This window comes from Equus przewalskii, chromosome 25 (genome assembly GCF_037783145.1).
Source record: "Equus przewalskii isolate Varuska chromosome 25, EquPr2, whole genome shotgun sequence".
In the NCBI taxonomy this organism is placed as follows: Eukaryota; Metazoa; Chordata; class Mammalia; order Perissodactyla; family Equidae; genus Equus; species Equus przewalskii.
The window spans coordinates 2,393,149-2,408,165 of NC_091855.1; the positions used below are offsets into that span (position 1 = coordinate 2,393,149).

General features: G+C 42.4%; 1 long non-coding RNA gene across 1 annotated transcript; it reads right to left on the minus strand.

Annotated features, from left to right (window-relative positions):
- Positions 1–468: 468 nt before the first annotated feature.
- Positions 469–12,972, minus strand: LOC139079405 (uncharacterized). The gene is made up of 3 exons (XR_011533016.1): positions 12,695–12,972; positions 2,683–2,833; positions 469–683 (listed from the first exon to the last, which is right to left on the minus strand). It is a non-coding gene; the product is annotated as an uncharacterized lncRNA (long non-coding RNA).
- Positions 12,973–15,017: the final 2,045 nt, after the last annotated feature.

Sequence of the window (15,017 nt, forward strand, 5' to 3'; positions counted from 1 at the left end):
ACATTCACATTGTTCTGTTATTGTACCATCACCAGTATTCAGCTTCAGAACTTTCCATCATCCCAGACTGAAACTCTACCCATCAAACGCTGACACCCCATCCCCTCCCTGCAGCCCTGGTACCCACCGTTCTGCATTCTGTGTCTGTGAATATGACTACTTTAGGTACTTCATATATGTGGAATCAACAATATTTGCTGGCTTATTTCACTGAGTATGTTTTAAAGGTTCATCTGTTTTGTAGCATGCATCAGAATTTCCTTCCTTTTTAAGGCTGAATGATACTCCATTTTATGTACGTACCACATTTTGTTTATCCATTCAACCATCGTTTTTCATAACTCTTAAAGATGATTTGTCCTGCTGTGAAAGTAATTCTTTCCTGCCCTCAGGGGTAATAATATGAGGAATTTGGTAGGTAATCAAGTAAAAACAAGAGGCTTATGTCAGAATTTGCTGACAGCAGTGAATAAGTGACGTTTTGTGAGAACGTCTATAAAAGCATTTTATTTGAATAGATTATTGGATAAAATATTTGGTTTGTATAGATTAGTTGCTGCTTTCCAAAAATCCCAATCAGGGCTCCATTAAGCAGACTTGACAGGTGACTAGCCATCTCCTCCTTCTGTGATGCTTTCTTCCCAACTTGGTGCCTGTGAGAGTTCTTAAGGTCTAAAGCGGCTCTGGGGGAGGAACTTAAAAACGGTTACTTAGAGACTACAACATAAGTCATTGAATTATCTCCCATGGGGCTATCGTATTTTTGGTGTCTTCCCATTGATTGTGGAGTGAAGAGCTCTGTCTTGGCTTGTGGGAATTTGAAGCATCAGCATGGACAAGCTGGGGTTTGGGCAGGGTAGAAGGACCCTGTACTCTCTCTCAGTCCTGCCTCAGACAGGTCCTAGACCTCTGAATAATTCCTCAACTCCATTTCCCAGATTTTGAACACCGAATCCCCCTCGCGCTCTCTCCATCTCTCTCTCTCTCTCTATATTTTCCTCTTGAATCTTTTCTTCCTTGTCATCATGATTTCTAGTTCCTGGGTCCTTGAGTGTATTGAATAATTCATTAACTTCCCCCTGGGTTCCCTGCTCAACTATTTCAAATGTGTTTTTGTCTTATCTTGCTTTCTTGACCTCTCCACTCTACCTGCCCCCACCAACCCACAAACTTGGCTTAACTTTATGTCTTTACTGCTGTTGCCACAGAAGGTCAAGTGGCCTAACCAATTCAGGGAGTTCACCTCCAAGCCATGTTGTTTAGTTGCGTACAGGCCTTCACTGCTGGTCAACAATCCTTTTATTTTTTCTCCTAGTGGACCCCATAGCAAACTCCCGATAGCTGTTTCTCTTCCACTCTTCTCAATTCTGTTCCCCACCACTGCTGCGTCACTTTAGCAAAGAACCTTCGAGAGCAGTATGATGTGGTATGGAGGTTAAGATGATAGATGCCGAAATCAGATGTCTTGGGTTTTTACCCCAGCTCTGCCACTTGTCCTTTGGACAAATTGCTTAACCCCACTCTGCTTCACTTTCTTCATTTATAAAAATGGTGATAATAGAACCTCTACCTTTGGGCAGTTGAGAGGATTACACCAGTTAATAGGTGTGAAGTGCTTAGACCTGTGCATAGCACATAGCCCTATGTGTGACAGGTATTACTACTTTGTTTAGTTATTCAAAGCCTGTAGACATTCTTTTATTTCTTCCCCCAAAGAGGAGGTGTATTATATCTACTTTTGAGGCCAACACTGTACTAGTGTTCTTGATCTAATCTCTGCTCCCTGAACTCACTTGATTATTCATTCGATAATTAATTATTGAGTGCCAAAGACATTACAGATTATTTGGGCATGAGGATATAGCAGTGAAAAAAATAGGCAAAGCCCCTTGTCTCTCGTGGAGCTTAGATTCTAGAGAGAGACTGACAAATTGGTAGGAAAATATATCAGGTGGAGGTCAGTGCTCTGAAGAAAATCAAGGCTGGGATGAGTGAGTAGGGGATAGGAAGGACGGGCGGGGTTACTGCTCAGACACGATGGGCAGGGAAGGGCTCATCGGGAATTTTAGTAGAGACCTGAAGGAGGCCAGGAAGTGAGCCGTGTGAATCTCTGGGCAAAGAGGCCCTAACAACTACAAGGCTGAGAGTTGCAATGTACTGAGAACGGAATGACTGGAAAACCAGTAGGTTTGGAGGAAAAGAGCAATTTTGCTTTTGTTTGGTTTTAGATGCCAGTTGGAAATCCAAGTAGGAATGTCAAATTAACAGGTGAATTTAGTACTCTGAAGTTCAGGGGAGAGGTTGGGCTGAAGATAGAAATTTGGGGGTCATTATCGTGGTATTTAAAGGCATGAGTCTGCATGAGATGGCCAAGGGGGAGAGCGCAAGAATGGAAGTGGCCCACGGACTCAGTGGGTTCTCCAACGTTCAGGGAGGTTAGGGAGGAACCAGTAGACTGAGAAGGAGCAGACGGTGAGGTGGGAGGAAACTGGAAGAGTGGTCTTCACAAACCATTCCCAAAGGGAGTGGTATCACACCACCATTTTATTATGCTCACAGATTCCGGGGTCAGGTATTGGGACAGGACATAGCAGGCATGGATGGGCCTGCCTGGGGCCTTAGTTGGGAAGACTCACATGACTTGGGCTGACTCAAAATGAGCTGAGGGGCTTCTTCACTCACGTATTTGGTGCCTGGGCTGTGATGACTCGAAAGCTGGGCTGAACCAGGACAACATGTGGCTTCTCCATGTGGCTTGGACTCTGTCACAGCCTCGTGGTCTCACGTAGCCAGATTTCATAAATGAGGGCTCTGGATTCCAAGAGCGGTTTTCCTAGAGAACAAGGCAAAAGCTGCATGCCTTTTTTGTTTTGTCTTTTTCTCTTTAATAGCTTAATGGAGATATAGTCTACGTACTATACAATTCCCCCACTAAAAATGTACTGTTAAATAGTATTCATGTACCCAGAGTTTTTCAATCACTACTACAGTCAATTTCAGAACAGTTTAATTACCCCCGAAAAGAAACCTTGTGCACATTAGCAGTCATCCCCAATCACTGCCATCTTCCCCCAACCTAGGCAACCACCAACCTACTTTCTGTCTCTATAGGTTTGCCTATTCTGGACATTTCATGGAGTGGAGTCACATGTAGAACCACAAGTGGAATCATACAATATGTGGCCTTTTGTGACTGGCCACAAAATCTCACTTAGCATAATGATTTTAAGGTTCATCCATGTTATAGCATGAGTTAGTATTTTATTCCTTTTTATTGCCAAGTAACATTCCATTGTATAGATATACCACTTTCTGTTTATCCATTCATCAGTTGATGGACATTTGGATTTTCCCACTCTTTGGCTATTATGAATAATGCTGCTGTGAACATTGATTATAAGTCTTTGTGTGGACGTATGTTTTAATTTCTCTTGTGTATATACCTACAAGCGGAAGTGCTGGGTCATGTCATAACTCTATGTTGAACATTTTGAGGAACTTCCCAACTGTTTTTCAAAGTAGCTGCACCATTTTATGTTCTTACCAGCAATGTATAAGGGTTCCAATTTCTCCACATCCTCATCAACACTTGTTATTAGCTTTTTGGTTATTGCCATCCTAGTGTGTAGTAATGGCATGACTGTGGGAGTTTTAAAATAATTTTTAAAAATGTAATTGTGGTAAAAAAAATACATAACAAAATTTACCATCCTAACCGTTTTTAAGTGTTGCAGTTTAGTAGTGTTAAATATATTCGCATTCTTGTCCAATGGATCTCCAGAACATTTGCATCTTCCAAAACTGAAACTCTATATCTGTTAAACAATAACTCTCCATTTCTGCTTCACCCCAGCCCCTGGCAACCACCATTCTGCAGTATATTTGTGGTTTTGAATGCATTTCCCTAGTGGCTAATGATGTTGAGCATCTTTTTGTGTGCTTATTAGCCATTTGTATATCTGGTCAGATCTTTTGCCCATTTTTAAATTGGGGTGACTTTTTATTATTGACATAAAAATTTGTATTCTATGTACAAGTTCATCAGATATTTGATTTACAAACATTTTCTCCCATTCTGTGGGTCGTCTTTTCCCTTTCTTAATGGCATTCTTTGAAGTGCAAAAGCCTTAAATTTTGATGTCTTAAGTTTTGATAAGTCCAACTTATCTATTTTTTTCTTTTGTTACTTGTGCTTTTGGTGTCATATCTGTGAAGGCTTTGCCTAACTTAAGTCACGAAGATTTGCTCATAGATTTTCTTCTAACGGTTTTATCATTTAGGTCTGTGATCAGTTTTGAGTTAAATTTTGTATTGGTACAAGGAAGGGGATTCACCTTCATTCTTCTGCATGTAGAAATCCTCAACAAAATATTAGCAAACCTGAATTCAACAATACGTTAAAAGAATCATATACCATAATCAAGTGGAATTTATTCCAGGCATGCAAGGATGATTCAACATATGCAAATGAATCAATATAATACACCACATTAACAAAATGAAGGATAAAAATCATACAAACATTTCAGTAGATGCAGAAAAAGCATTTGACAAAATTCAACATAGATTCATGATGAAAACTCCGAACAAATTGTGTATAGAGGGAACGTGCCTCAACACAGTAAAGGCCATATCTGACAAGCCCACAGCCAACATCATTCTCAGCAGTGAAATGCTGAAAGCTTTTCCTCTAAGATCAGTAATAAGACAAAGGCACTCACTCTCACTACTTTTATTCATTGTACTGGAAGTCCCAGCCAGATCACTTAAGCAAGAAAGAGAAAGAAAGGCATCCAAACCGGAAAGGAAGAGGCAAAAGTGTCTCTTTTTGCAGATGATGTGATATTATGTAGAGAGAACCCTAAAAGCACCACCAAAAAACTGTTAGAACTGGGGCTGGCCTGGTGGCGTAGTGGTTAAGTTCAGGCACTCTACTTTGGCAGCCTGGGGTTCACAGGTTCGGATCCCAGGTGCAGACCTAGCTCTGCTCATCAAGCCATGCTCTGGTGGCCTCCCATATAAAGCAGAGGAAGACTGGCACAGATGTTAGCTCAGCAGCAATCTTCCTCAAGCAAAAAGAGGAAGATTGGCAACAGATGTTAGCTCAGGGCCAATCTTCCTCACACACACACACACACACACACACACACAACTGTTAGAACTAATAAGCAAATTCAGTAAAGCTGCGGGATACAAAATCAACATACAGAAATCGGTTGCATTTCTATACACTAACAACAAACTATCAGAAAGAGAAATTAGAAAGCAATCCCACTTACAGTTGCATCAGAAAGAATAAAATACATAGGAATAAATTTAACCAAGATCTGCATCTGAAAACTATGACATTGTTGAAAGAAATTGAAGAAGACACAAATAAATGGAAAGATATTCCATGCTCATGGATTGGAAGAATTAACCTTGTTACAATGTTCATACTACCCCAAGCAATCCTGCAGATTCAGTGCAATCCCTATCAAAATTCCAATGGCATTTTTCACAGAAATAGGAAATACAATCCTAAAATTTGTATGGAACAACAAAAGACCCCCAAAAGCCAAAGCAATCTTGAGAAAGAAGAACAAAGCTGGAGGCATCACACTTCATCATTTCGAAATATATTACAAAGCTGTAGTAATTGAAACAGAGTAGTATTGGCATATGGATCAATGGAGCAGAACAGAGAGCCCAGAAATGAACCCATGCATATATGGTCAATTAATTTACGACAAAGGAGCCAAGAATATGCAATGGGGAAAGGACAGTCTCTTCAATAAATGGTGTTGGAAAAACTGGACAGCCACATGCAAAAGAATGACCCTAGACCACTGTCTTGCACCAGACACAAAAATCAACTCAAAATGGGTTAAAGTCTTGAACATAAGACCTGAAACTGTAAAACTCCTAGAAGAAAACCTAGGGGGTAAGCTCCTTCACATTGGGCTTGGTAATGATTTTTTGGATTTCACAAAAAAAGTAAAGGCAACAAAAGCAAAAATAAACAAGCGAGACTACATCAAACTAAAAGCTTCTGCACAGCAAAGGAAACCATCAACAAAATGAAAAGGCAATCTATATATTGGGAGAAAATATTTGCAAATCACATATCTGATAAGGAATTAATATCCAAAATACGTATGGAACTCATACAACTCAATAGCAAAAAGACAAATAATCCAATTAAAAAGTGGGCAAGGGGTGCTGGCCCGGTGGCTGAGTGGTGAAGTTCGCGCGCTCTGCTGCAGTGGCCCAGTGTTTTGTTGGTTCGGATCCTGGGCGCAGACATGGCACTGCTCATCAAGCCATGCTGAGGCAGCATCTCACATGCCACAACTAGAAGGACCCACAACAAAGAATATACAACTATGTACCGGGGGGCTTTGGGGAGAAAAAGGAAAAAAATAAAATCTTAAAAAAAAAAGTAATTATTTAAAAAAAAAAAAGTGGGCAAGGGACTTGAACAGACATTTCTCTTAAGAGGATATTCAAATGGCTGACAGGTACATGAAAAGGTGCTCAACATCACTAATCATCAGGGAAATGCAAACCGAAACCACAATGAGATATCACCTCACACTTGTTAGAATGGTTATTACAAAAAAGATAAGAGATAACAAGGGTTGACAAGGATATGGAGAAAAGAGAACACTTGTGCAGTGTTGGTGGGAATGTAAATTGGTGCAGCCACTGTGGAAAACAGTATGGAGTTTCCTCAAAACATTAAAAATAGAACTACCATATGATACAGCAATTCCACTTCTGGGTATATATCTAGAATGAAATAAAATCACTGTCTCAAACAGATACCTGCACCCCCTTGTTCATTGCAGCATAATTTAAAATAGTTAAGACATGGAAACAGCCGAAGTGTCCATTGACAGAGGACGGGATAAAGATGTGATACACACACACACACACACACACGGAATATTATTCAGTCACGAGAAAGAAGGAAATCCTGCCATTTGTGGCAACATGGATGGACCTCGAGGACATTATGCTAAGTGAAATAAGTCAGACAGAAAAAGACAAATACTGGGGCCGGTCCCGTGGCCGAGTGGTTAAGTTCACGCGCTCTGCTGCGGCAGCCCAGTGTTTCACCAGTTTGAATCCTGGGCGCGGACATGGCACCGCTCATCAGGCCATGCTGAGGTGGCAGCCCACATGCCACAGCTAGAAGGATCCACAACTAAAAATGTACAACTATGTACCGGGGGCTTTGGGGAGAAAAAGGAAAAATAAAATCTTTGAAAAAAAAAAGACAAATTCTGCATGATATCACTTATATGTGGAATCTTAAAAAGAAAAAAGGGCAAACTCATAGACACAGAGAGTAGAAAAACAGTTGCCAGGGGCTCGGGGGTGGGGGAAATAGGGAGAGGTTGGCAAAAGGGTACAAGCTTTCAGCTCTAAGGTGAATAAGGTCTGAGGAGCTAATGTACAACATGGTGACTATAGTTGATAACACTGTATTGTACAATTGAAATTTGCTAAGAGAGCAGAACTTAAATGTTCTCACCAAAAAAAAAAAGGACAAATATGTAAAGTAACGGATGTGTTAACTAGATGGCAGGGATCCTTTCACTAAAAAAAAAAGTAGAAGAATATGGTTGGAGAAGAATTGCAGGCAGCGCATAGAAACAATTCTCGAGAATTTTGTTATAAAGAGCAGGGAAACGCTGTGGTAACTGTAGGAGGATAGGGGTTTACTGGCGTTTAATTTTGAGATGGGAGAAAATAGCAGCATGTTTGAATGCCCTTGAGAATGATCCAATAGAGAGGGAAAAATTGATGATGCTGGGGATCATAGTAACGATTGCTGGAGTGATGTCCTTGACAAGGCAAAAGAACACCAGCACAGCTCCTTTCTCTGCATTTTCAGACTAACTTACTTCAGCCTCAAATTTGAGAAGTACCAGGATTGGAGGTGGTTTGAAGTGTAGCAATCTGCAAAGTAGATGTGGGGAAAATATTGGAACTCAGTTTTATTTTTACCTGCATAGGAAATGAAATTTTACTAATCTTGGGTTAGCTGCAGAACATGTCAATCACTTATAAATAAATATGTGAGTTTGGAGGATGATTTAGAGTTGGAACTGGGGGAAGACTAAAGGTGGGAAAATCAGGATCGGATACTATCACAGTACTCCAGTTGAGAAACAATAAGGACCTAAGGACTTGATAAAATTTTTTTTTTTTTTTAAAGACTGGCACCTGGGCTAACAACTGTTGTCAATCTTTTTTTTTCCCTCTGCTTTATCTCCCCAAACCCCCCCTGCACACAGTTGTATATCTTAGTTGCAGGTCCTTCTAGTTGTGGGATGTGGGACGCCGCCTCAACGTGGCCTGACGAGTGGTGCCATGTCTGAGCCCAGGATCCAAACCCTGGGCCGCTGCAGCGGAGCGTGAGAACTTAACCACTCGGCCACGGAGCTGGCTCCAGGACTTGATAAAATTTTGATCGTAGAGATGAGGACTCTAGGATAGCTCTTACGCTTCTGGCTTGGGTAAAGTGAACGATAACAGTTAGTGGAACTGGGAGCATGTGTCTACTTTCTCCATTGGATTGTTGTTCCCTGGAGGCCGGACTCTGTCTTATTCATGCTTGTACCCCCTCAGAACACCATTCTTTTATTCAACAACTGCTTAGAGGGTCTTCTTTGAATTGGCTGCTGTTCTTCGTGCTAGAGAGAGAGGATGAACAAGATACTCAAGGTCTTTGCCCTCATGGAACTCACTTGGATGCGTGGGGGCACTAACAATGAACAGTAAATAAAAAAATAAGACGATACTGCTTTTGCTACATACTACAAAGAAAACAAACAAGTTAGGATGAAATTGTAGATAGGATGGTGTCAGGAAGCTCTCTCTGAAGAGCCTACAATTGAGCTGAGCCCTGAGGGTTAAGAGGGAACCAGCCTTGTCAAGAGCCTGGGCACAGCATTTTGGTGGAAAGAACAGAAAGTACAAAGTGAAAAAGAGCTTGGGTGTTAGAGGAACAGAGAAAGGCCTGTGTGACTGGAACTGAATAACGAGGAGGAGACACGTGGATGGGGCTGGAGGGGGTCAGGTCTTTTTGGCCGTGGGCAGGAGTCAGGATTGTCTTCTCTGCAGTGGGGCGTCATTGGAGAGTCGAAGCAGAGAGGTGGCCTTGTCCACGCGGCACTTTTAGAAGACAGAGGGGGAAGGGAGGAATGCATTCCGGGACCGGGGGTAGGCGTGAAGTGCAGATCAAGAGTTCTGTTTTAGACATTTCAAATTTGAGATGTGATGTTAAGCCTGCCTTGTTTGTTTTATTTCAGTAGGTGAAGCTCCGGCATGTCATCTCTTCTGTCTTTATCATAGCTAGGTCCTCAGAAGCTCTTCGAATCCGGACCAGGCATAGACTGAGTCGATTAGCCAGGTGAGCAGGAGGAGGAGGAATAGCTCTCATGTACTTTCTATGCTCCAAGCACTTGGTGTTTGTGCCAGTGATTAAGCTGTTGCCCCTCAGCTCCAAGCCCACCCCTCTATGCTCTGCTTTGTGATGCTGGGGCAGACGCTGCAGACCACATTTGTGCTTTGCCATGGGCTCCCTATGAGGCTTTGCAAATCAGAGGAATAGAGGGGGACTGGAAGATCGCTTCTTCACCTTGGCAGTGGTGGTTGATTCCAGGAGCAGCAGCTGAATCCAGCTCGCACTTCCTCCAACTTGTGCCAAACCTGCTTCCTCACCCCTCCCACTCAGGACACCAACCAGCCCCAGCCTGACAGAGCGCCCCTCCTCAGAGCTCTGGGCGGTTCCACTCTGTGGGGTCCCTCTTCCAAATTTCCATGTTTTTGTAATTCCAACTTCTTTGCTTTTGCCCCAGCCCTGTGCATGGTAGCTGCTTCCTGTAGTGGATACCTCTGAGACATGTTCATGTTCTCCTTTTGACTTTTCAGTTAACAACTCTTTATATTAATAATCTCTGACAAAAATAGTCGTTATGTTTTCTGTCTCCTGACTGGGCTCTAATTGATACAATTAGATATTATCTCCTATAAGCTGTCTCAATTCACTAAAGTAGACAGAAAACCGAGACCAATTAAAGATAAACAGCCCATGTGACACAACTGCGAGGTGGCAGAGTTGGGATTTGAACCCAGTTTTGCATGAAGCTTGGGTTCTTAATCACTGGTCTCCTTCCTGCATTGTCTGAAAAACCCATGGTTTTTCAACATTGAACTGTAGGTACAATTTTAAAATTCTTTCACCTTTGTTTTTCTTGCAGAGAAGGATTTGCCCTGAGCTATCTCTTGCTAAGCTTCCTCTTTTTTCTTTTTCCTCCCCAAAGCCCCACTGCGTGGGTGTATATCCTAGCTGTAAGTTCTTCTAGTTCTTCTGTCTGAGCTGCCACCACAGCATGGCAACTGACAGACCAGTGGTGTGGTTCTGCAACTGGGAACCAAACCTGGGCCACCAAAGCGGAGTGCGCTGAACTTAACCACCAGACCATCAGGGCTGGCTCTCTTTCATCATTTTTATTGCTTTTCTCAAGACTATTATCAGCATTTCCAAAAACATATCCCAGGCAACACTCTACTACTCGACCTGTGAAGAATGGGTTCTGGGCTCAAGTAAGTGTAGGACCTGCCATGCAAGATACTTTCCAGAAGAGGCACAATGAAAATTAGCATAATAAAGGGTCTGAGAAATCTTGCAATACAATTTAAATATGTAACTAGGCAGTTTCTCATAAGTTTTCTGCCTGGGAACAATCCAAGGATGTGGAAAATGTGGGCTTAATCACTGTCTAGTCTGATGTGTCCCCTGCAACAATAGGTAGGACCTGGTTAGGAGAAAGTTGTTGACGCCAGTAATCGTGGGATAGTCTCATTGTACAGAGGTGCTTTAAAGAACATTGGAGAAGAAGAGTCTGACCTTTGTTTAGGTTATAGAAATATGACCTTCGTTCTGTACATTTTAAAATTTCAACCATTTAAACCTGCGGACACGTTTCAATTGCACTTGTGGTTGAAAAAGATATTGGCAGTTCTTGAATCAATTATCAAGATGAAAATAAAGATTTGATGACTTCTAGAACAAGTAATTTTTACTTGCTTTCATGCCAATCTGGCACAAGTTATCCCTCCAAAACATCTAAGGTCCCACTTTTGTAATCCCGATCTATATAAATCCTGTAAGTAGGAGTAGTTTTACAATGATTGTATTTAACCTTCTGACTGGGTTTATTTGAAAATTTATCTATGATACCTTATGAGATGTTTTACTGTAAAAATTTTTAATTAACATTTCACATATTTATTTATTTATTTTTATTTCTTTTTAGATTTGGTTGCTAATATTTTCTTAAGTGGAAAAAGCATTTTATATAAAAATTCCAGATTTCTTTATTTTTTTACTTTTTATTAAGATTATGATGGTTTACAACCTTGTGAAATGTCAGTTGTACATTATCGTTAGTCATGTTGTAGGTGCACCACTTCACCCTTTGTACCCTCCCCCCACCCACCCTTTCCCCTGGTAACCACCGGTCAGTTCTCTTTGTCTCTATGTTAACTTCCGCCTATGAGTGGAGTCATACAGAGTTCGTCTTTCTCTCTCTGGCTTATTTCACTCAACATAATACCCTCAAGGTCCATCCATGTTGTTGTGAATGGGGCTATTTTATCCTTTTTTATGGCTGAGTAGTATTCCATTATATATATATATATACACCATATCTTCTTTATGCAGTTATCAGTTGATAGGCACTTACATTGCTTCACATATTTGTTTATTTTTAAGAAGTGTGAACCCATCTGCATTTGTGTTTGAAATTGTGGCTCATTTGCTTGTATTTATACTTTATTTAAATAACTGTACCAGTTAATTGTTTTGGATTATACTGTTTAGAAAACAGTCAGAAAGACAGTGTACCTGACTAAGTGTTCTAAAAACTACAGTTAACCCTTCTTTATCCAACTCCATTCCAGAGAAAGCTGTCTCAAAAGTTTTCTTCATGGAATAATAGTCAACCTTAGAAAGGAATGAGATTCCAATACATACCACAACATGAATGAATCTTGAAAACATTATGCTAAGTGAAAGAAGCCCGTCACAAAAGAACAGTATTGTATGGTTCCACTTATCTGAGGGACCTAGAGCAGGCAGATGCACAGAGGCCGAGAGAAGAGCTGTGGTCAGGACACTGAGGGGACTGGGAGTGGGATTTATTGGTTAATGGGCACAGAGCTTCAGTTTGGGATGAAGAAAAAGTTCTGGAAATGGTTAGTGGTGGTGGTTGCACAAACAATGTGAATGTACTTCATGCCACTGAGTTTTACACTTAAGAATGGTTAAAAGGGTAAATTTAATGTTATGTATGTATATTTTACCACAATTAAAAAACCGTTTTGGGGGCCAGCCAGGTGGCATAGTGGTTAAGTTTGCACGCTCTGCTTTGGTGGCCAGGTTCGCAAGTTCAGATCCAGGGCACAGACCTATATACCGCTCATCAAGCCACACTGTGGTGGCGTCCCATATACAAAAGAGCGGAAGACTGGCACAGACGTTAGCTCAGGGCCACCCTTCCTCACCAAAACAGCAACAACAAAAACTCCATTTTCTTGATGGAGTCAACACACTTGTCCAATTCCCATTCCAGTTTCGCTCTTGAAGCATAACTAATCCCAGCCGCTCACGGCCTGTGGGTAGTGGCATTCTATTTACCTGAAAGTGAGTTGTAGAAGTCTTTTCTCTGGAAGAATTCTCTAAATTGAGGCAGTGAAGAAAAGTTGACAGCTTGAAAATTTGACAGCGGTGAGAACTTGAGTGAAAAGTGAAAGCAGATTCCACAGGAGTCGAAGTGCTTTCTGTGAGACTGGCGCGCCCCGTGTCCCCGTGCCAGCCCGCAGCTAGGCTTTGGGCTGGGATTTGGCCATGATCCCATCCTGTAAGAATGTGCTGGGAAGACAGGGGATTGATGCAGGCAATGACCATTCTGCCCTGGGCTAATAGAACCTGGCTTTCTATCTGAATGGATGCCCCTGCCAACACTGAGCTAGTTCTCAGCTCCTTCTAAGGAGATCTGACCTCTAGTTTCTCTCCCTCACGGCGCTCCTGGGCCTTCCCCAGCTTGCCTTTCACTGCTGCTATCTTTGCAGGCCCAGCTCCTGATTTAGCATCCCCACATTCCATCTGTCACCAGTTCTGCAGTGCCTTCCTCCACATCTCTCTCTTCACCCCCTCAAATCCTCACTGAAGTCCTGGCAATCCCGTCCGAGGCTTTTGAGAGAGCATGTCTTTGAAGAGTGTTAAAGCATGTTCCCATGTGAGGCAGACCCAAGGTGTAAATTAGCTAAATTTGGGGCCGCCCAGTGGTGCAGCGGTTAAGTGCGCACGTTCTGCTTTGGCGGTCTGGGGTTCGCCGGTTCAGATCCCGGGTGCCAACATGGCACCACTTAGTAAGCCATGCTGTGGCAGGCATCCCACATATAAAAAAAGTAGAGGAAGATGGGTACGGATGTTAGCTCAGGGCCGGTCTTCCTCAGCAAAAAGAGGAGGATTGGCAGCAGATGTTAGCTCAGGGCTAATCTTCCTCAAAAAAAGAAAAAAAAATTAGCCAAATTAACACGCTCTAATTTGTTCATACAAAGAAGGCAAATTCATATTTATCAAGTACCTGCTATGTGCCAAGCAACGTGCTAGTTAGTTATTCTCAGACCTCCTAACAAGATTATGAGAGCCAGCATTATAACGATTTTTAAATAATATTTTTAATGCAGAAGCTACTTTACCATAGCTGTGCCCATTCTCCAGGAAACACCCTAGATCCTAGGGGCAAATATAGAGCTCCATCTGATGCAGATGCCAACTTGGCTCACTTTAAATCGGTCTTCAAACTTCCTCAGTCCTGGGTACTTCTGCTCAGCCATCCAAGTCTGCTCTTCTAATAGTCAATTACTTATTTACCTTTTGACCTGAGCAGTCTGCACGTGCCTGCACACATGTCAGGGCTCTGTGCCCTTCCTGAGTGCGGAGCACAGAGAAGCACCTGGGCTGCTCTCCTTCAACGGTTCTCAGCCTGCCAGCCATGCTTCCAGCTCTCCTAAATCCCGTTCCTCTCAGATTACTGCCCCACCATCTGCTCTTTCACTAAACTCAGTTTACAGGAGATTGTCTGGTATTACACACTGATAACCCTAGGAGGCTTCAGGTCCTTTAAAATATGCAACTTTCAAAAAAATCTATGCTTTTGTTCACTTTTTCCTTGAAGCTATAAAGTGCTTTTTCATAGATCAGAACAGCTTCTGTGTAGACATTTCGGTTTTCTCACAGTGGTAACGAGTGGGGACAGGCCATTACCATTTGAGGGGCAGGTTCTGTAAGGCACTTCACATGCTCTGCCCTCAAGTCGCAAGACTCTGTGAGATGAGTAGTAGTATCTGCAACTTACAGATGACGAAGAGATTAAGTAAACTATCCATGGTCGTACAGATGGTCAGATCACGTTTGGAATCCCTTGTCCAATTCCCAGGCCCACTTTAAGCCAATGGGTAGTATGTCTGTTCCCAGAAGCAGATGCCAAGACAAGGTTGGATGCGCACACTATTCATTGGGGTAAATGCCTGTGCAGGTGAAATGGGAAGGGAGCAGGACTAGGCAAGGAGAGCCTTCAGACTAGGACTGTGAAAGGAGAGAAGGAAGAAAGATTGGGTAGGAAAAGCCTCAGACCAAAGCACAGTTCTGAGAAAATCTCTAGTAAGTGGATGGCATGTCCCTGAGCAAAGAGGTAGCAGCTGGAGTTGGCAGCAGCAGCCTGCAGCAGGCTCTTAAAGGAGAGCTGAGGGTGCGCTTCCATCCATGGCTGCCATGGGCGGGAGGGACGGAGAGACAGACCAAAGGCTCACGGAAAGCACATCTTAATCGTCATGCTAACCAGGGATGCAATGGCCAATCGAGCCTCATCTAAACAGCCGCTAAGAGGCATGGATGTGGCTGTGACCTCCAGACTTCTGAATTTCAGGGGCCAGAAAAACCAGGAGATCAACTA